The sequence below is a fragment of the Ambystoma mexicanum genome, chromosome 10 (assembly GCF_040938575.1).
Source record: "Ambystoma mexicanum isolate Mex_15411 chromosome 10, UKY_AmexF1_1, whole genome shotgun sequence".
Taxonomy (NCBI): Eukaryota; Metazoa; Chordata; class Amphibia; order Caudata; family Ambystomatidae; genus Ambystoma; species Ambystoma mexicanum.
Window position 1 is genome coordinate 1,048,551,561 of NC_090932.1, and position 21,286 is coordinate 1,048,572,846.

The window sequence follows — 21,286 nt, forward strand, 5'->3', positions numbered from 1 at the left end:
AAGCTAGGGATTGGTCAGTAAAGTTCAGTGGATGTGTTCCGAACAGAGAGATTTAGTCAGAATGTCTTTTTCCTGACAGGAGTCCAGACAGCTATTGCTCTGTGTGCTCGAAAACAGATTATCTGGATTTTGGGACACTCATGGATACATTGGTTGAAGGTGAATGCAGAAAGTTGCGGTATATCTGCAGATCTTGGGTTTTCTCATGTGGAAGTGAACTGGTATGGAGTGCGCGGAAGGAAGTGGCTGGAGTTGGTACATCTCTGTGCTACTTTACAGATAGAGCGTCATCCTGATATAATTATCATTCATTGTGGAGGAAACAGTTTACGGCATGATTCTGGAATTTCATTGCAATTTGCAATGAAGGAAGGATTTGCGAAGGTCATGTACATGTTTCCAAATTGCCAAGTAGTTTTTTCCCGTATTACACAAAGACAAATATGGCTGCGTTCTTCTGCATTTGGTCCACAAATGGAGAAGGCGAGGCGCAATGTCAATAAGGCTGTTGGTGCCTTTCTAAGAGATGTTGGCATGTACTCATTCCACAATGAAAACATTTTGTTTTGCAGCACTTTCATTTTTCACAGAAATGGAATACAACCAAAATTACAAAAAAGGCTCTTTTCAGAGCCAACACTTACTCCCAGTGAAAAGTGCATTGGTCGTGCTCCATTTTCACCCTCCATTTTTGTGCGTCCTACGACTGTCCGTGGACTTTTTGAAAAATGCGCGGGGGCCTACACCGGCCACTTGATAGTTCTATTGTTAGACTGAGAAAGGTGGCTCTGAAAAGAGCCTTTTTTGTAATTTTGGTTGTTTTCCATTTTTTTTAACAGACGACACACTAGTAAAGGAGGGTAAGGAAGGGACACCAACCACGGGGATAAGAAAGAGCAGGTGAAGAGAGAAAGATGTAGGGTGGACTTTACTTAGGTAGGGCGCAGATCTTCTGGTGCTCCGTGACCGTAGTCTCAAAAGCACTTTGAAGAGTCTCCCCCCTGCAGAGTACTGCGTCACAGTACATACACAATATTGTGACTCTCGCAAGGTAAGGGTCAACAGCATCGCAAATGGCCTGTGAGGCAGCTGGAGGAATGCGCTCTCCCACAGGAGTGTCTCTTGTGGTGAGAGGATCGGACTCAGAGGATGCTGCAGAGGAACTCAACCTACTACGTTCTTCACATGGTATGACCTTGTGAATGTTCGCACTGTGGAACGAAGTTAGGTGTCGCTTCAAGGTTGTCGTACCAAAGCTGTACGCACCAGGTCTCCCGCGACTCAGCACCAACTTGCACTGGTTACACCTGACCTGGTTTGCACATGCTTTTGGTACATTTCCACAAATGGTAAATAACTGCCACACCCATGACTCCTGGTGAGTGCTTGTAGTGCGGAGTTCCTCCACCTCATTCTCGTCTTCCTCTTCTTTCTCGCTCTCTGTGTCCTCACGCCTATTTCCCTCTGCAGGCCCTTGGGGAGTTGGTGGCAGTGGCGGTGGAGGGTTTGGGGATGGTGCTGAGGCTAATGAAGCAACAGCAGCCATGGATGCCATTAGGATTGGTCGGCTAATATTTGCTACAGCAGTAAAGGCAGTACAACTCAATCTGCTATAGCCAGAAGTACAATGAAGATGAGCTTGGGGGTGTGGCCTTTTATAGGGCTGGAGGGGTGTGTCTCGTGACCATATCGATCACTCAAAAGCGTTGCAAAAATTCTAAATAATACGTTGAAAGGTAGGGCCATTGTATGGGACATGTGAAATGGTGATTTTATACTGTAAAATAATTTCTGATGTCTATAAGAGTTCTTTTGAAATGTTGCGGAAGCACACAAACTGCGCAAATTAGGCCACACGCTCAGCTTGGGCGCGGTCACATGATGACATCGTGAACACATCCGCGAAGGAAATGGGTGCCCGCTGGACACCAAATGCAGAGTAACGGACGTGCGCATGCGTGCATGTGTTCTACGGACAGTGTTCGGGTCCTGAAACTAATTAAAAGTGCGACACAAGTGAGATGGATAGTTACGGACAGGCGCAATGTTCACAGTACTTATGGGTGTGATGCGCATGTGCGTAGATGTGCGTAGATGTTCTGCTGACTGTGCGGCCATGTACAGTGTCCTTAGGACACCTCCATTTTGTTTGACTACGGACATGCCGGCCACAATGCCTGTTCTACGGACAGTTCTGTCTTGGCTGCAGGCGGTACGGACAGATATAGTGTCCTTAGGACACTCCCATTTTGTTCATTTACAGACATCCTGGACAACTGGTGTGTTCTAAGACCATGTTTTTTCTTGGTTGTGACCAGTACGGAGTGGTATAATGTCCTTATGACGCCCCCATTTTATTAATTTACGGACAACTTGGACACCTGGTGCGTTCTAAGATTAGTTCCATCTTGGTTGCGAATGGTACGGGTAGGGGTATTTCCCTTAGAACATCCATATTATATTGATTACGGCCAGCCCAAACAGGCGCGCTGTCCGCAGACATTTTAACTCTTTATTTGAAAAACAATTTGATCCACATCATTCCACTACAACTAAAATAAAAACATTTTCAATACACACACATACATCAATCAAGAGAAATACAGGGGGAAGCAGATACTGAAACAAATATAGGGGAATTAGGGTTTAACACAGGCTGGTTGTGAGTGGAAAAAGTACGCACACATATAAGAAAAATGAAGTTCACTTACTATTTTATTGTAATTTGTTTTCGTTGTGCTGTGTGCGTCTACTGTCGCTCCAGGCTGCACAGTTTCTGTGAGGTAATTATGTTGGAGGCATATCTTTTTTTGTTATGGTATAATCCATTTCATTCTTCATGGTAATGAAATCCATGGGTAATGTTTGAGATGTGTAGGTTCAATTGGTTACTTATTAGTACTTATAATGTGTTTATGTGTTCTTTTTTAAACTTGTGCATGTCTCAAATGGCACAATAGTACAATTTCAGATACCCCCTGACTGTTTGGGTAGTGTTGATCTCGTCCACGCCCGTCCGCAGACAGGTACGCCGTCCTTGCCTTTCAAATATCATTAGCAAGGGGGTTCTGTATGTTCTATGTTACATGTATATAAAGTAAGGGAATTATAGTACCTATCTCCCAAATTCACATCATGAAAGTGTATATTCAGTAAAAAACTTTGTTAAAGGGACGTTTTGGTTAAGTTGCCCTACTAACAACCCGTAGAATTCACTAAAAGAAACTTTGTTAAGGGGACGTTATGGTTACGTTGCGCTACTAAAAATCTGTCAAATTCACACAAAAAAACTTTATAAAGGTGACATTATGGTTCGAAGTAAATCGAAAAACCCCTGAAATTCGCCAGTTATGGTAGGCTAAGCAACCATAACTGCCCGCAAAACTGTGCACTGCTAACACTAACACCCAGGACATCAAAGATGACATCACAAATGTCATTGATGACATCACTGATGACATCACATGTTTAGGCCCTTCTTTTTTCTTCAGTGCCATATGTAGGCAAGGTGGCTTTATTTACTGACAGTCACAAACTTAGCTTTCAAAAGGTATTACATGTATAGATATTGATATTCTCACATGTTCTTACACTACTTTCCTTGACACTTTTTTCGCAACATTATAATAAGAATCCCTTGTACACATATTTCATGAAAAGTACATACACATGTGATGTCATCAGTGATGTCATCAATGACATGTGTGATGTCATCTTTGATGTCCTGGGTGTTAGTGTTAGCAGTGCCCGGTGGCGTGAGTTATGGTTGCTTATCTTACCATAACTGCCGAATTTCAGGGTTTTTTCGGTTTTACTTTGAACCATAACATCCCTTTAACAACGGTTTTTCACTGAATTTCATAGGTTTTTAGTAGCGCAACTTAACCATAACGTCCCTTTAACAACGTTTTTATTACTGTATATATACATGCATACATCCCAACATCACCCATTACAATCTGAAGGTTCTTATCCAGTCCTGATTTTTTTCGCTACAATCTGGGACGTGTACTCCAACTTTTATTATGTGAAAATCCGAGAACGCAAACAAATATCTAGGACTACATAAACACCTACAGATTAGAATGCATCATGTTGGCAAGTATGCATATACTCATAACATATTACATTTCCACACGCCACCTGCCATTTAAAAGTCTACTAGAAATCTTTCCATTAACGGTTCTTTTCTTTTTCAAAACGTTACACACAGAGCTTCTATAAATGCACACACGCATTTCATAATGTTCATGAAAATTCTTCTTAAAACAAAAATATGTAAACATCCAGCAATTGCATTAACTGTTTTCCTCACAACTCCTCCTACCTTCATGAACAACAACCTTGCTTACTCAAAGCACTTCCCCACTACCACATATTGCACTAGCTTTCTTTTATAATTACAGGAAAGAAGTACATTGCCGAAGACAGAACCAAAAAAAAGAATACCTTTCACATCCTACAAAGTAAGTACATTAATGTACCATGTATATGTATGTAATTACAACAGCACAGTTCCACTATATATTACCTTAGACTACTCTTTTCAAACCAACATTTAATTTACTCTATCTCATTATTCTGCACCATTCACACTCTTCCTATTCCCATTTAAACACCACCATAGCAACACCCATTGTTTTCCTGAAATTAACACAATGGCCCTCATTACGACCCTGGCGGAAAGTGACTGACCGGACCGCCACAGCGTAAATAGCGTTTCCGCCATCGCACGATGGAGCAAAGTGCGGCCCATTCCGACCCATCGGGCACGAGCACCACGGCATGGCGGAAGTGCAAAGTCCGCGATGGCGGAAATGACCCCAAAACAGCCCACACCGCCGCCGTACGGCGCCCTAGGTGCAATACCGCCACCCATCCTAGCGGACACCGCAGTGAGCGCCAACCGGAAAGTACGGTGACCGGAAATATACGGAAATGGAAGTAAAAACATGGGCACGGAACGGGAAACAACACGCCGTACACCTATAAAACCACAAAATCCACACAACCACTAAAAACACTACCCTGAGACACATCCCAACCCGTCATCCACCCTAGCGAAATCAAGAAAAATGGGAAAAGTAGCGAAGAAAGCGTGCGACCGCAAGCGGCAGGTCCACTTCTCCCGTGAGGAACTCACGGTGCTCACGGAGACCCTCCAGGAGAATGCCGCCGCCGTCTTCTCCACGCAAATGACCAGGACGGCACTTGCGAACAAGAAGGCCATATGGGCCCTGGTGGCACAGCGGGTAAGTGCGGTGGGGACCGCACCCCGCAACCCACAGCAATGCAGAAAGCGATGGGACGACCTGCGGATACGCGTCCGTAGCATACTTTCTGCCAACCGCAACATTGCCACAGCTACCGGGGGAGGATCGGAATCACCCATCAAGTTGACCCCCTGGGAAGAAATCTGTGCCTCCACCATTGGAATGGAGAGCATAGAGGGAGTCGGAGGGATGGAGAAAGGAGTGCAGACATCCGAAGAATCAGGTAGGTGGCCCAAATGAAACAATGCTAAATCCACAATGTCCAATCATGTGAAGTACCATGTGTCCACATAGTGCAACAGAAACACATGTCCAGGAGAACGTCCACACACATTGGCCTGATAGCGCACTTTAAAACTCACAATAAATACATAAATAATTAAAAACCCCAAAGACACCCACTACACGTGCAGCAGGCACACCCTAACTGCAGGCTGCCAAACAACTGCACCCTCACTCCACACACAAATGAAAGCACCTCCAAGGCCCCGACCCAAATCACCCTCAGGTACCACCCCAATGCATGTGATACATTGCCATTCCAATTCCCACAGACCCATTAATAACGCTCGCCCTCCTTTACTCCACCACAGGGTCCGATCCAAACGACGAGCTTCAGGACACCCTTACCAGCACACCTGCAAAGAGGGCCAAGACCAACGGCCAAAGACCCTCCACCTCAGCTGCACGCATCAAGACACGGCAGCAGCACAAATCAGGTGGCAGCACAGAGGAGGGAACATCAACAGGCACCCCAGCAGCCAGCATGCCCACAACAGCAGCACCACAGGTCCCCCCAATGGATGCCACAGAAGGCACTGCCTCTGGTGCCAGCAGCACCATAGGTGACACCCCATTAATGGCAGCATGCTCCGACACAGAAGACGGGGATGTCGAAGTCAGATCCATCCATGACCTGTCCCAATCCCCCTGTCTGTCCCATCCCGTACACCATGAGGATACCACGCAGGGGCACCCACAAGACGACGACTGGCCATCCCCCACAAGCCCTATGGCAGGGCAACATGAGGCGAACACCCACTCTGTGACACCACCTCAAATGGCCATGGCGCAGCAGAGGCAACAGTCCCTCGACCAGTTAATCGTGCAACAGCAGCAACTGGCCACGCTCCTCAAGGACCATGCCGATGAATGTGGGGGCACTAAGGCAGACATAGAAACATCAACTGAGACACTTAGGGCAGAAATAGAGAGAAGTAAAGAGACACTAAGGGCACAAATGGAGAGTAGCACCGAGTGCCTGAGAGTCCAAATGGAGAGTAGCACCGAGAGCCTGAGAGTCCAAATGGAGAGTAGCACCGAGAGCCTGAGAGTCCAAATGGAGAGAAGCACCGAGAGCCTGAGGGGGGAACTGCATGCGACGTCCAAAGACGTATGTGCGAACTTGCCGCAGTGCGCCGTGTGCTCACTGAGCTCTCACAAACCCTTAGGGACATGCATGGACGTGAGCAGGCAGAGACATCATCCGTTGCAAGTTCCGTCCAGGGCAGCCCCCAACGTAGATCTGGGAGGAACCTGCGCTCCACAGGCAGGGGTGCCCCTGATACCCGGAGAGGGGGCTTGCAATAGCGACTGCCCACTGACAATGAGCATCTTTGGACACTGGTGTTCGGGGGGGAGGTAGGAGGGTGGAGGGGGTGTGTTGGGCTCACTTGGGTGGCGGGTCGATAGGGTGTTCAACATGATATCACATATGCCATAAACAATGCACGATCAACCAATGAGATGTGTGGACAATGATCTTTGTGTACTAGGCCATCATAGGCGTACAGTCCATATTGTGCATGTACCAGACACACACAGTGCCACGAGTCCCGTGTCCATGTATCAGCCACGAGGCGTGAGTGCTAGAAGCATGCATCAATGAGATGCTGCCGAATGTCACGGCCCTCCTGTGCCTCGCGGACTCCTTGAGGTGCTGCCACATCCCCACCCTCATCATGACCATCTTCAGGTGCTTGCAGTTCTGCGTCAGGGGGCATGGGCACATTTCTACGTACGCACATGTTGTGTAGCATGACACATGCCATCACCATCTTTGCAACCTTCTCATGGCGGTACAGGAGTGCCCCGCCAGACCTGCTGAGGCACCGGAAACGAGTCTTCAGTAGGCCGAATGCCTGTTCAATGACTACACGGGTACGTGAGTGGGCATGGTTGTAGTCCTCCTCATGCTGGTCCTGTGGGTTCCGGACTGGTGTGAGGAGCCATCTCTTCAGTGGATATCCGGCATCACCTGTATGTGGACGATAAACGAATTATGTGGAATGCCATTGCTACGTACGCACCCCCCCCCCTTCCTGCCAGGTCATTGCCGCATCACATACCTCACATCATCATGCATGAAATGAGACTCACCGAGTAGCCATGATCTGTTCCCTGCGTGTCGCTCCATGTAGCGTGGTATTGTAGAGTTCCTCAAGACCATAGAATCATGGGTTGATCCAGGGAATCGGGCACAACAATGTGTAATGATCCTGTTGGAGTCACACACCATTTGTACATTCAGAGAATGAAATTGTTTTCGGTTGCGGTACTGGGCCTCCATGGCATGTGGGACGACCAATTCCACATGGGTGCAGTCGATGGCACCAAGGCAACCCGGTATGCCGGCAAGTGCATGGAATCCCACTTTTGTGTTGGTAATTTCCTGCTCCGAGCGTGGTAGAGAGATGTAGTCGTCTGCGTGCGTGCTGCAGGAGGGCATCGAGCACTTGCAATAGTGTCCGTGAGAACAGTGGCTGAGAAATGCCATGCAACTGTCCGACTGTGTGCTGGTAGGTGCCTGTGGCCAGGAAGTGGAGTACAGACACCACCTTCAGTAGGGGTGGGATGGCGGTTGGGCTATCTATCATGCTGACAAGGTCAGCCTGTGTCATGTCCACAATGGCGGCTATGGTGTCCCGGTCCAAACGGTAGAGGGTGTGGATCTGCTCATCAGTGAGGTTGAACGGATGTGCTCGGAGGCGTGGGATTGCGGGCTGCCTGCGTGGTGGTAGTGGCTGTGCTGGCGGCCCTTGCTGGCCCTGCCTTGCCCTCCTCCTCCTCCTGCGTCTCCTCCGTGCGGCCGGTTGTAGTTGGTGTTCGTCTTCTTCTTGGAGTTGGAGTACTTGCAGTGCTATCAGGTCCCCCAGGGCCAACATCGCGAGGCCTGCCGGTAGCATTTCGGAGTGGGTGTGGTTGTGGGAGGAGACTGGGTGTGCAATTTATGTGTTTTCAGGCTGTATGGCCTCCACCTGTGGTGATTCATTCCACCTGTGCAAGCTGCTCTCCCCTTTGGCCGAGCACGTCCTGCACACAACGCTGCAATTCGAGGAATGGCATCTTGCTATTGCAATCATGTATTTGTTCCTGATGGCCGTGTAACATTGGTTGATATGTTCATTCGGCTATGGTCCCATTGTTTCACATACAATCTTTGCAGTCGCGAACAGACTTGTGAAGGGTCAGTGGAACGTAGTACTCGAGTAACGGTGGACCCTCATGCATCACTGTACCGAGTTGCAACGACGGGCGGGGCGTCCCATTTGTGAGTGAAGGCAGTTGCCATTTTCACACACAGCCGCACTAGATGGATTAATTTGTGATTTCAAGCGGCCACAGATGCCTTTTCGACGTGATGTTGCAAATGAGGAATTCGAAGGGCGGCGCTTTCGGTTATCAGCTAGCGGCGAGGAGATGCCCACAGGTCTGACTGCAAATATAACGTTCTATTGTTCAATGTCCTTGGGACAGGGGCCATGGCGAGGATGCATGATTGATTTGAATAGTTTGGGATGCGCAATAGCGAAGTGGACGATGAGGCCGGACGTTCCCAAATACATGTTACTTCACAACACTGGAATTATGGGCTGGGGCACAGTGGATTTTGCAGGCTGCATAACGCACAGACTCAATGGAATTCCACATGTTATGTGAGTATGGAAACAGGCGTTTTCATTACGGGATGAGGGAATGATGAATGGATGCATGGGCAGATGATTTGATACAGTGTTTGCCATGTACAGGGCTTCTTGGAATCTGTCCGCCTCCCCTGCGCTATGTGATGCAGGGCTGCCATAGTGGGACCAGCGTCTATCTGGCCTTGTTGAGCCCTCCCTGTCTCGACGCGCCCTCAGACACTTGTGTCCATGCACGTTACCAATCCCATCTGATGGATTCTGTTTTCACAGACGCATGCACAGGTACACTCGTTTGTGATGGTGTTTACACCTCGATATAGATAGTTATGAGTCGCAAGTGGTTTTGGGGTGGTGATGATCCTTTGGAGTGGGCTAGCATGCATATGGCTGTGGATTTAGTGTGATCATTGAAGTGAGTTGTTCGAATGTAGTTCTGATGGCCATTCTGTTCTTTTTCTTTTCTTTTGGTTGACAGGTATCTCCTCCCCTTTTGCCACTGCCATCTGTATGCCACTCCTGCAGATGGCTTTTACTCCCGACACCTGCTGCTTCGTGTTAATCAGTGGAGCAGCATTACGATCTTATGGGACGATCGCCAATGGGCCACATGCCCTTACGCAGTACTAGTGGCTCGGAGCAACATTTCGGCCTTTCAGCTGGACTAGTGCCTCCCCATTGGGACGGCCCTGCGGTTCTGTGCGCTTCCATGTTGCCTTTTCGTACGAGAATGTGGCTCTGTGTACCATGAAGGAACAGGGCGTCACACAAGAAGTAGCTGGTCATTTCTTGCGGATGCAGCCCACAATGGTGAAATGTGTTTTGGAGTTCATGGCCTAATGGCTGTATGGGCTTGGTGAATTTGTTGTGCATTAAATTTCCATTCTGATATGGGCCGTGTAGCGTTCTTCTTTCCAAGTGATGTGGCATATTCCTATTTGGGGAGCGATGTATTGTGAGGAGATCTGCATTGGGTTCCAGCTTCGGAGTATAGTTGCGTGGTACTGTGCTGGGCGCGTTTGCCTACGAAGCCCAGTGAGGTCAGGGATGAGGCCTGCCAATATGACTGTTTGAATGATGTCATGCTCAGGGGCGGGGGATTAGGTTTTGTGTGACAGATGCCGGTCAGCCAGGTGGACTGGTGGAATGATGTGATTTTCGGAATATTGCTGGTCACAGGTGCCTGTGTTTGCGTGCGTTTCTTGGTGGGGGACTGTGGTCATGTCCATTGGAATGGCTTCTGTATTCGTGCCATCTGTGCCCTGCGGCTCCCATTGGCCCCTCTTGAGATTCTTTTGTTCGTTGGCATGCATGGGTGACTTGTACATTTCACTGGTTGCATTGTGACTTCATTGCACCTACGGGGAGTTGTACTATGTGGCCAGGGAGCGGTGTACAGGCACTCAGTGGGGCCGTTTACGGTTGATTCGCGATGCCGTACTTCTCACCATGGCGGAATGGTACTTTCCGCCGTGCTTGATGGCGTTAGGTACATGTCCGCTAGGGTCGGAATTCGCGTACCCTTGCGCCATGGTGGTATTTACGGTTTGGCATGGTGCGCGCGCGCGTACTTGGTGCAGTTAGCGTTGGCCTTCACTACGGTGTCGCTAATGGCATCGTACTTTGCGGTGACGGGTCATAGTCGCACCGAGCGCTATTCGATGGCGGTATTGCATTTCCGCCATCGTTTTTCGATTTCCGCAAGGGTCGTAATGAGGCCCAATGTCCCTAATGATTCAATCACACCACCCTTTCCTTACTCACTAACCCAACACTATCACACCTCTACAGATTCTTACTCTCACAACCTTCCCAACCACACATCATATGCCACCTCACAATCAGTCAGCACTGCATGAAGCTCTCCAGTCACACCCACACACCCATTCACAATACATGCATATACTTTGCACAACTTTCAAACCCACACTTTCTCTTTTCCAGCAGACACAACAAAATGCATACTAAAAAACAACTCCTGTGGAAAAGAAAGGAAAAATGGAGCAGAGTAGAATAAAACCAAACCATATAGTCATCCACCACTAAAGCAATGTATAGAAAACATTAAACAAAAGAACTAGTAATGTCATTCAACACAACTAAACTAGCCATGACTAAAAAAGGTAAGGCCCCTCTCGCAAAAACTAATGGGGTAATTCATAGATTTCAGTGCAGATGCAACGCACGCAAGCAGCGCAGAGAGGGAGCATGAGCCAGCGTGCGCCAGCCGTGTGCGCTAAACAGGATTCTGGCGCACCTCGTATTCATGGAATTTCCAAGCCATTTTGAGCGCTGGCGCAGCGAACATCCCGCAGCAACAGTTACGCTCCCAATAACCCCCCTTGTGCAAGGAAAAGCCATTGAAATCCCCAATGCAATGCAAAGGGCCGTGCTAACCCTGGACCAGTATACAAGGCCGCTACACTATAATCGCGTGAAAATACTATGCGTACCCCACTCACGGCAGCCAAAACGCGTGAAAATGTAATTGCGCCCCCCTCGGAATACGTGTACCCCACTCGTGCCAGGTAAATTGCTTAGAAAAAGTACCCCCTGTGGTGTTGGCTGCCTGTGGGGCATGCCCAGGGTGGATGACCTGCCTGCGCGGCATAGGGAGGGTGAGTGGGCTGCCTGTGGGGCATGCCCAGGGTGGATGGGTTGCCTGTGCGTATTCTGGGGTTACACAGGGATTTTCACACGTGATAGGCCTTGTGCGAGCAGGGTACGTGTATTTTGGGGGTGCGTGGGATGTTTCACACGCGATAGGCCTTGGGAGAGCGGGGGTACATGTATTTCAGGGGTGCGCTGGAAGTTTCACACGTGATATTCCTGGCGAGAGTGGGGTACGTGTATTTTGGGGGTACGCGGGGAGTTTCACACGCGATAAGCCTTGGGCGAGCGGGGTATGTGTATTTCGGGGTACGCGGGGAGTTTCACATGCGATAGTCCTGGCAAGAGTGGGGTATGTGTATTTCGGGGGTATGTGGGGAGTTTCACATGCGATAGGCCTTGGGCGAGCCGGGTATGTGTATTTTGGGGGTACGTGGGGAGTTTCACACGCGATAGGCCTTGGGCGAGCGGGGTACGTGTATTTCAGGGGTACGTAGGGAGTTTCACCCGCGATAGGCCTTGGGAGAACGGGGTACATGTATTTCTGGGGTGCGCAGGAAGTTTCAAATGTCATAGTCCGGGTGAGAGCGTGGTATGTGTATTTTGGGGGTACACAGGGAGTTTCATACGTGATATGCCTGGGAGAGCGGGGTACATGTATTTCGGGGGTACACAGTGAGTTTCAGACGCGATAGGACTTGGGCGAGCGGGGTACGTGTATTTCGGGGGTATGCAGGGAGTTTCACACGCGATAGGCCTTGGGAGAGTGGGGTAAGTATATTTTGGGGGTGCGTGGGAAGTTTCACATGCAATAGTCCTGGCGAGAGCGGCGCACGTGTATTTCGGGGGTACACAGGGATTTTCACACGCGATAGGCCTTGGGCGAGCGGGGTACGTGTATTACGGGGGTACGTGGGGAGTTTCACACACGATAGGCCTTGTGCGAGCGGGGTACGTGTATTTCGGGGTGCGCAGGAAGTTTCACACGCGATAGGCCTTGTGAGAGCAGGGTACGTGTATTTCGGGGTGTGCAGGAAGTTTCACACGCGATAGTCCTGGCTATAGCGGAGTACCTGTATTTCAGGGGTACACGGGAAGTTTCACACGCGATAGGCGTTGGGCAAGTGGGGTACGTGTATTTCGGGGGTACACAGGGAGTTTCACACTCGATAGATCTTGGGAGAGCGGGGTACGTGTATTTCAGGGGTGCGCAAGAAGTTTCACACGCGATAGTCCTGGCAAGAGTGGGGTAGGTGTATTTCGGGGGTACGCGGGGAGTTTCACATGCGATAGGCCTTGGGTGAGTGGGGTACGTGTATTACGGGGGTGCGCAGGAAGTTTCGCATGCGATAGTCCTGGCGAGAGCGGGTTCTGAGTATTTCGGGGGTGCGTGGGGAGTTTTACACGCGATTTGGCATTGTGGTCCCTCCTGGGTGTGCCCTTCCCCCCTCCCCATGCCCTGCAGGCATCCCACACCACAGGGGACTACCCTACACCCCTCACCATGCCCTGCAGGCAGCCCACATGGCACCATGCACTTGTGAGCATACATGTGAGCCTCGACTCATGTCCCCCACCCTCCTACCATTGACGGGCACCTGCCAGCAGGCCCGACTCATGTCCCCCACCCACCATTGATGGGCACCTGCCAGCAGTCCCCGACTCATGTCCCCCACCCAATTGACGGGCACCTGCCAGCAGGCCCGACTAATGTCAGACACCCACCCACCATTGACGGGCACCTGTCAGCAGGCCCTGACTCATGTCCCCCACCCACCAACCATTGACGGGCACCTGCCAGCAGGCCCCGATACGTGGCCCACCAAACACCATGTTCTAACAAAAGCGACCCATGGGCCTAATGCCTGCACAAATCCCCTCTGCCCCCCAGTACAAGTACGCAAGCATCCACTCCCCCCACTCCCAAATTACCCATGCCATGAGAGCCTCAAAAGAACCATGCCATGCATAAAAGTACATACAGAGTCACACAGTGGCAACACATGACTGAGGCAATGCTCATTGAGACATGCACAAACCCAATGAGAGTTCACAACGCCAATAATGAGGAAATATGATTTGTATTAAAATACATAATGAAAAAACATAAATAAATATCAAACTGGTAAATTAAGAAATGATTGAATCAAAAAAAAAATCCAATGTAAGACAAAAATACACAAGAGGAAAAACGGAAAGTGGTCCATTTCAACTGTCCAAATAAAGTACATGAGAAAATTAAAAAAAAAAAAAAAAAACATTGATCCATTGGATGACAAAATAACTAAGGTATGTACAAGTCTGTGAAAGTCTGAAGGATCCATGATTCCCAAACAAAATGAAACCTACCAAAAATCCTATAAAAATAACTATGTACATAAAGTGGAGCAAAGTCCATTGACTCCAAAATAAAGAAAAAACAAAGGAAACCTAACCCTAAAGAACTATGTACAAAGGCGCGGGCAAGTCTAATGGCTCACTTGTTCATGTCCCGGGCCAGGGCATCATCAGACTCCTCTTCAACGTCCTGGAGGCGGGCCTCTTCCCTGGCCCGAGGTCTCGCAGGGATGCAGCCATGTTCTCCTCCAACTCCCTGCGAGTTGCCTCGAGGCACTCAGCCCACCTCAATGCCCTGCCCATGGAGTTCTCCGCCCTGACCATAGTGAGCCGTGCCTCTTCTGCCCGCCGCCACTCCACATCTATTTGCCGGCCCAACCGCTGCCACATGGAAGACACCCCAATCCAGGGTCCTCCTGCTGGGGTGGCCACCCCTGCTGGACCGCCGACTCCCGACTGTGGCAGGGATGTGTCCTCCACCAGCCTGGCCACTGGGTCAGGGGCAGCTCCACAGGGTTCCCAGGTGATACGTGGGTAAGAAGATGGCACGGAGGATGACTGGTGGATAGGGGGTTCAGTTGAGGAGGGTGTCAGTAGAAGGTCCAGCACACAGAGGAACCCAGCACTGGTGACCCATCCTAGTAGGTCGACACGGTCAACGAGGCATCCAAAATAACATGCATTGTCCACACAGGAACCGTGAACGTCATCCCGAATGCCATGTTGACGCAATGCCACTTAAGCCAGGACAGGCTCAACGCGGCACCAGTGGAATCCCCCCCACCACGCCCTGTGCGTGGGCCTTCCACGGCCTCTTCCTCAACCAAACCCCCCAACAACCTGAATGACTCCGTGCCATCTTCCACCATAGGCCCCTTTGGGGTCTCAGCTGCCCTTTCTGCTGCCGAGGAGCCCACCTCCAACCTCCGCCTCTTGGACCTACCCTCGGCAGCTGGCGTAGTACCAGACTCCTCACTCCCCGAAGAGATGACAACCCGGGAGGGGAGCTGGGCCTTGTGTCTCCGGCTGGCTGTGGGATCCCTGCCGCTGTTCTCCACGGCACTGTCTCCGCCGTCTTAAGCAGTTGTAACTGCAGACAGGGAGAGACAGAACACAGGCATCAGGGCACTGTACACTGGTCTGATACACACATGACAGTTGCACATGAGTGGCAGTCTCAAACTTCACAGATGGCATCACACTCCCCAACACACATATCATTTGAACCCACACACATGCACAAATTAACAGGAATGATGCATCAGGCAGCACCATCCATATACAACAGCATGAGCATCCGAAGGTCAGCCTGATGTCACATGCAACATGGGGAGTGCCGAACACATACACACACGCCACAGACATACAAGCATATGTACATCTCCACCACCTGTCACAGTGAAATTATTGGCAACTATGTTACATCTGCCAATCAGCCTCCTACATGTAGGTGTCACATGCACCCATGGTGTATCACAGTGGCACACATGTCAAATACACACACATGCACATGTACACCATGCACGTACATAAAGGTGGAACCAGCATCCATGTGTCACACCCCAACCATGCCATAGTACATACACAGAAATGTAAACATGTGTGCACTCCCACATGCATTTGGGCATCATGCATTCCAACACTTACACCATTGATGTGCCTCACACATGACTGTACTCACATGCGGCAGGCTCATGTCCCTGTACATACACATCCATACATGGGCCTTTCAAGACATATGTCCAACCTGCACACACATGGCACACCTCAACATGTACTGCGTCGAATCAGTACGCATGGACACTTACCGTTCGACTCCAGACGGGTCTGCCTCTGAAGGACCTGGAGGTGGAGTGCTGGGTGTATGCATTCCAGGACCCTCATATGGATGTTGGTAAGGCGGACCCGGCACCCCTCTGCATGCGCTGCCTCCAAGAGGTGCTGGGCCCTGCTGAGGGTGAAGTCCTTCCATTGCTTCCGGACATGTTGCATGTCGCGGGCTGCCACCCCCACCACGTTGATGGCAGCCACAATGTCCTTCCAGATCCTCTTCTGTCCTTCATTGTCGGCGCATGAGCTTCTGAAGAGGGCATCATAATATACCAGGACTTGCTCCACCAGGATACCAACTTCTGCAGCACTGAAGCTGGTAGCCCTCTGCCTCTCTGGCTGGGGTTTGCCAGTGGTCTCCGATGGTGTTTCCCCCGAGGCAGGTGTTGGTGGGCTACTGGGTCCTGGTGCTGGGCTGTGGAGCGATGGAACTTCAGTCGGGAGTCTTCTGTTCCAGCAGCGGTGGTCACAGCAACTGGACCCCTGCAGATGGCTGACGTGCAAGCACCAATGGCAGGCAGCAGCAGATGGCAGGTGGGAGCGGGCTCAGGGTTCTGGGGGGCAGGAAAATGGCTTTCTGGGCAGGAGCGTGGTCTTCCATGTGTTGTCGCATTGCCAGCTTGATACGGAGTGATTTGGCATGTGAAAAAACTGCATGTCAGAGTGTAATTCGAGGAAAGGCCCTTAGCGTGTAAGCGCGTCTGTGACGTAACGTGCATGGGCGTTTCCCTCCACACGGGTGCATGTTGATTGTACATGTGCATAAACTTCACCTCCAGGTGTCACTGCGTGTAATTGGAGGAAAGACCCTTAGCGTGTACGCATGTAAGTGACGTCGCATGTTTGGGCTGGGTTAAAAGGTACACGTAGGATGCCATTTTCTTGTACGTGCTTTTTGTGGAGCACGAGCAGGTGATTCTTGTACTTCTTGTCAGCTCACATTGGATTAGTTCACAACGGTTCCAGTTCGTACACCTTGTATTCTCAGACAGCGTTCAATTCTTCTTTTGGTGGGGGTGTTACCAACGTGCACACGTGCGTCTTTTTCACGTTCTTTTTCCAGGCAGACGGTGAGTCGCGCACGTATTTTTCAACTGTTGTTGCCCCCATGTGTCGTGTACCCATTCAGAGGTCATTGTAGCCTGCATGTTCCACACGTACACTTATTTTTGTGTTTCTGGGTACCACAGCGTAGTGCAGGTTCTTTATTCCACGCACGTGGGACAACAGGGGTTGTTTGCACATTAAATTTTGTTTTCGGGTACCTGAGCAATGTGTGACCCGTCATCTTCCCCCAGGGGTCACAGAATGCCTTGCTAGAGCACTAGGGTATGTTTTCCATCTAGTACCCTGTCCCTTTCACCCCAATTGCCCAGGACAATTGTTTACTGCACCTCCCATTTGCACAAGAACTTCAGTGCCTTGGTTAGGAGGCAACCAAGTGGTAAGGGAGGCAAAGGTGGCCGACCTCCAAGAGGTGTCCACGGTAGGGGACGTGGCCAGGATGTGCAGGGTGGCCCAAGAGGCCAGTGTGTGGAGGACCAATCAGGCACACCTATGCCCCCCTCAATGGGTCAGGGAGATGCAGCTGGCACCATCCCAGCTCAGGCCTTGTTAACCCGGCCCATATTGTTGACCGAACTGGCACAGGATGACTCACAGGTCGACTTCCGTGTCACCAAGTGAAAGTCACGTGTTGCAGTGAAAGTTGCTGTCACCAGGCAGGTAGATCTGGGGCAGCAATGTCATCTGCTGCCCCAAGTAACCAGGGTGAGGAGGCTGCAGGGGCAGCTGCAGCTCAATCCACCCCAGCTCCGAGTCAGCCAGCCGGGACAGTGTTGGTCCATGACCATCACACCAAGGTTGGTCCTGCCAACATCACTCAGCAGCCAATTCTGCAGTGAGACCTTTGGTCATCGTGCCTTTGGCTACTTCCAGTGCCCAGTCCACCTGCGCTTCAGCCCCTACCGACCAGAGTGGTGTAAGCCACTCAGGGTCCGCACCACCTCTCAAGAGGAAAAAGGGTGCTCTTGCAGTACAGGCTGGGACCACATACACGGCTCCCCCGTCCGGCACGTCAAGGAAGCGTAGTTTCAATGATGTGGTACTAGATGCACTTGTGGGCTACATCTCGGCCCATGGCAGCGAAATGCTGGTGACTGCAGGGTGCAAGACTATGACTGCTCAACGTAGGACCCACTGGCAGTGCATCACGGACCAGATTAGTTCTCTTGGATTTGTGAGATGCACAGGTGATGATTGCTCTGAGCGGTGGAATTACCTCAAAGGCAGAGCAAAAAACAAGCTGGCTTCCAATCATGCCTCTACTCTGGTGACTGGCAGTGGGTTTCCACCAGAGGAGTAAGTACTCACAGAACATGAGTCAATTGCTGTAGGCTTCATCAAAGAGGATTAGATCCAAGGCGTGGGAAACCTACCAGATCTTGAGGTAATGTCAGGTGAGTGGGCATGCATGTGTGTGCAAACCATGTGTATGTTGCTTGGGTGATGTGTTCTGATTAAGTGCCAGGTGAGGCTGTGTAGTAAAGACTGCTATGGGTCACTCATGTGGTGCCTCCAAATCATCCCCCACCCTTGGGTTTGGGTTTTACAGTATCCCTTCTGAACGCAGTTAACAATTTACAGCTGATTACTGCACTTGCCCTTTAACTGCCATCATGCCACAACATTGTTCATACTGTTTTCCTGTTCATTCTGCCTGATTGATGGAATCCCTGCATGTTTAACACACATGTTTGTGCCGTTATGCCCCAAATTTAACCTACTTCAGACATAGATTACACCCCACAATGCCCCACATTTCTTTACTTATTATGGGATTGATTTCATCAATCAGGCTGATTGAGTATTGTGCACCTACACATGCCCTGCACACAATCACTTTGGGGCCCTGTTTGAATGTTCAACATGACAATTGTCTTCTGTCATGTCCAAGTGACCAACCATTGATGTATCCATGTGCCTCCCATCACTGCATTAGTGAACACTGGCTTTGTTGCAGCGTGTGGCACATGCGTGTTTTGTCACATTCTTTTGCATGTTCTATTTCATGATGTCCATCTCACATGGATGGGTGACAGTACTGATTTGCTGCCATCTGGGTGTCCTTGTCAAATCTGCCATGGCTATGCTACATGCCATCTGTGTGCTGGCATGTGTCTTGTATGTGGATTGTCCATGCCACTCACAGGCTAATGTGTGATGCAGGTGCTATGCAGCATGCATCACATGTGTTGCTTTTCCATCTTGGAGTCCTCAGTGTCTGCTTTTCGGCTCCACTTCTACTTCATTGCCAGTGCATGCATGCCAGAGTTATTGTCATGTGTGCCTGTGTCATTTATGTATTCGATGTGTACCTCGTCATGTCTGTCTTCATTACTTTTCTTTTATGTTTTTGAAGGTGATGAGGCACTAGATGCTGTTGAGGAGGATGAGATGGCACAGAGGCAGGAGTACTCACAGCCACAACCAGGCACCAGTGGAGGATGTGGGGTGGTGGTGTGTGAAAATCCAGTACTCCTACAGACCATCCTGTCCACGGGTGTCTCTGGGCACACCTCCGGAGACCTCTATGAATCAGATGCTGAATCTGACATTGAGACAAATGTCCTGTCGCAGGTGAGTGTTTCTGGCAGGGATGCTGTTCTGTCCAACTCACTTGCACTGGGGGTAGAGCCCTCTATGGGGCATTCAGTGTTGGAAAGTCCGCCTGTGGCAGTTACAGATGCAGGGTCACATGCCACTCTATTTGCTCCTGTTCCAGGGACAGCAGATCAAAGGAGGAATGCAGTCCTGCAGCCTCAGGCAGTGCCAGCACAGCAAGGTGCACTTTACCTTGCCCCAAACAGGTGTGGTGCCTGCCAACATGGTGGCCGTGCGCCACCAGGCAATACTGTGTGGGAGAACTCCCTGTATACTATTGCAGCACAACAGGGGGCATCGTGTGAGATGATGGCTCAGGCCGTGGATAGAGTTGCCACTTCCATTCTCCCCCCTGAAAGGCAGGTGGAGCTCCAGCAGCAGGCAAGCAAGTCCATGTGCCGCTCACACAGGGAGGACATGTTGGGGTCCAACAGGGACCGACGGGCTGGTCTGGAGACTCTGCGCACAGCCATATCTGCAGAGTCACAGGCCCACAGGGAGTCCCTGAGGTTAGAACACAGGTCCCTCAGAGATACTCTGGGTGCACTTGAGGTGTCCCAGAGTACAAGGTCAGAACAGCAGCTGGAGCAGCTAACACGCACACTCTCAGCTGAGCTCCAGGCAACCCGTGAGGAGATCCGGGCATCACGTGAGGCCTTGCAGGCAGAAATGCGTGCTACTCGTGAAGTGCTGCATGGGGATCTCCATACCATCATCCTGCAGAACCAAACCTTTCAGACCCGCATGCTTGCTGCCATGGAGGAGCATGCCAGGGCTTTGCATGGTCTGCCTCCCATATCACGAGCACCTTCTAATGTACCACCAGAGGGTAATGACAGCGGCGGCAGTTCTCCCACTGTAGTTTTTTTTTTTTTTTTCTCGACATCCATGCATGTGGGTGTTTGGGTGCACCCTGTACCTCCTGCAGTTCATGTTGTATGCAGTACACTGCCACATTTGCCTACCAGCAACACACTGCAGTTGGAAGGGGTCAATGTGCTGCCTTTGTCAGGTTGTGACACTTGCACTACTTTCATTTTTTACTGTTATATGTTGCCACTGTTGGATCCTGTAGTAATGTGTTGTCTTGCTGGTAAGTATTTGTTCATGTGTGCTGTTTTTTTTCATTAGTGAGAGGAAATTGTCTCTGGCCTGTGTCCATTTGGGACGGTGCACTTTGTGACACTTGTGTCATGTGTTGTGCATTCATTCGGTTGCTTTCACATAGCATGCCATGCCATGGTGTGTTGGGTAGCTGAGATGGGGTTAGGGAGGGGTTGGGTGACATGCCACTATTTGGTTGTAGTATTTTGCAAGGGGATAGTACTTCATGCTGCATGAATGTGTGCCTTTTACTGACACAGCATTGGGTGTGTTTACGTAGCTAGGATGCACACAATGTAGCATTCCAGGTAAACAATCTCAGGGTGGTATGGTTGTGACAGTTGACTGTCCCTTTTTTCATCATAATTTGTCATCTGGTATGTGCCAGGCCTGTGTGCACTCTGCAAGGGTGTGATTTTAGGTGAAGAAATTTGCCAAAAGCTGGGTACGGCTGCCTCACCACATGCCCTTCACCTCCCATGCACAGCGGCCGTGCATGTGGTTGAGGATGTGGGGACACCACCATGTCCACCGGCACGCCCCGCCAGG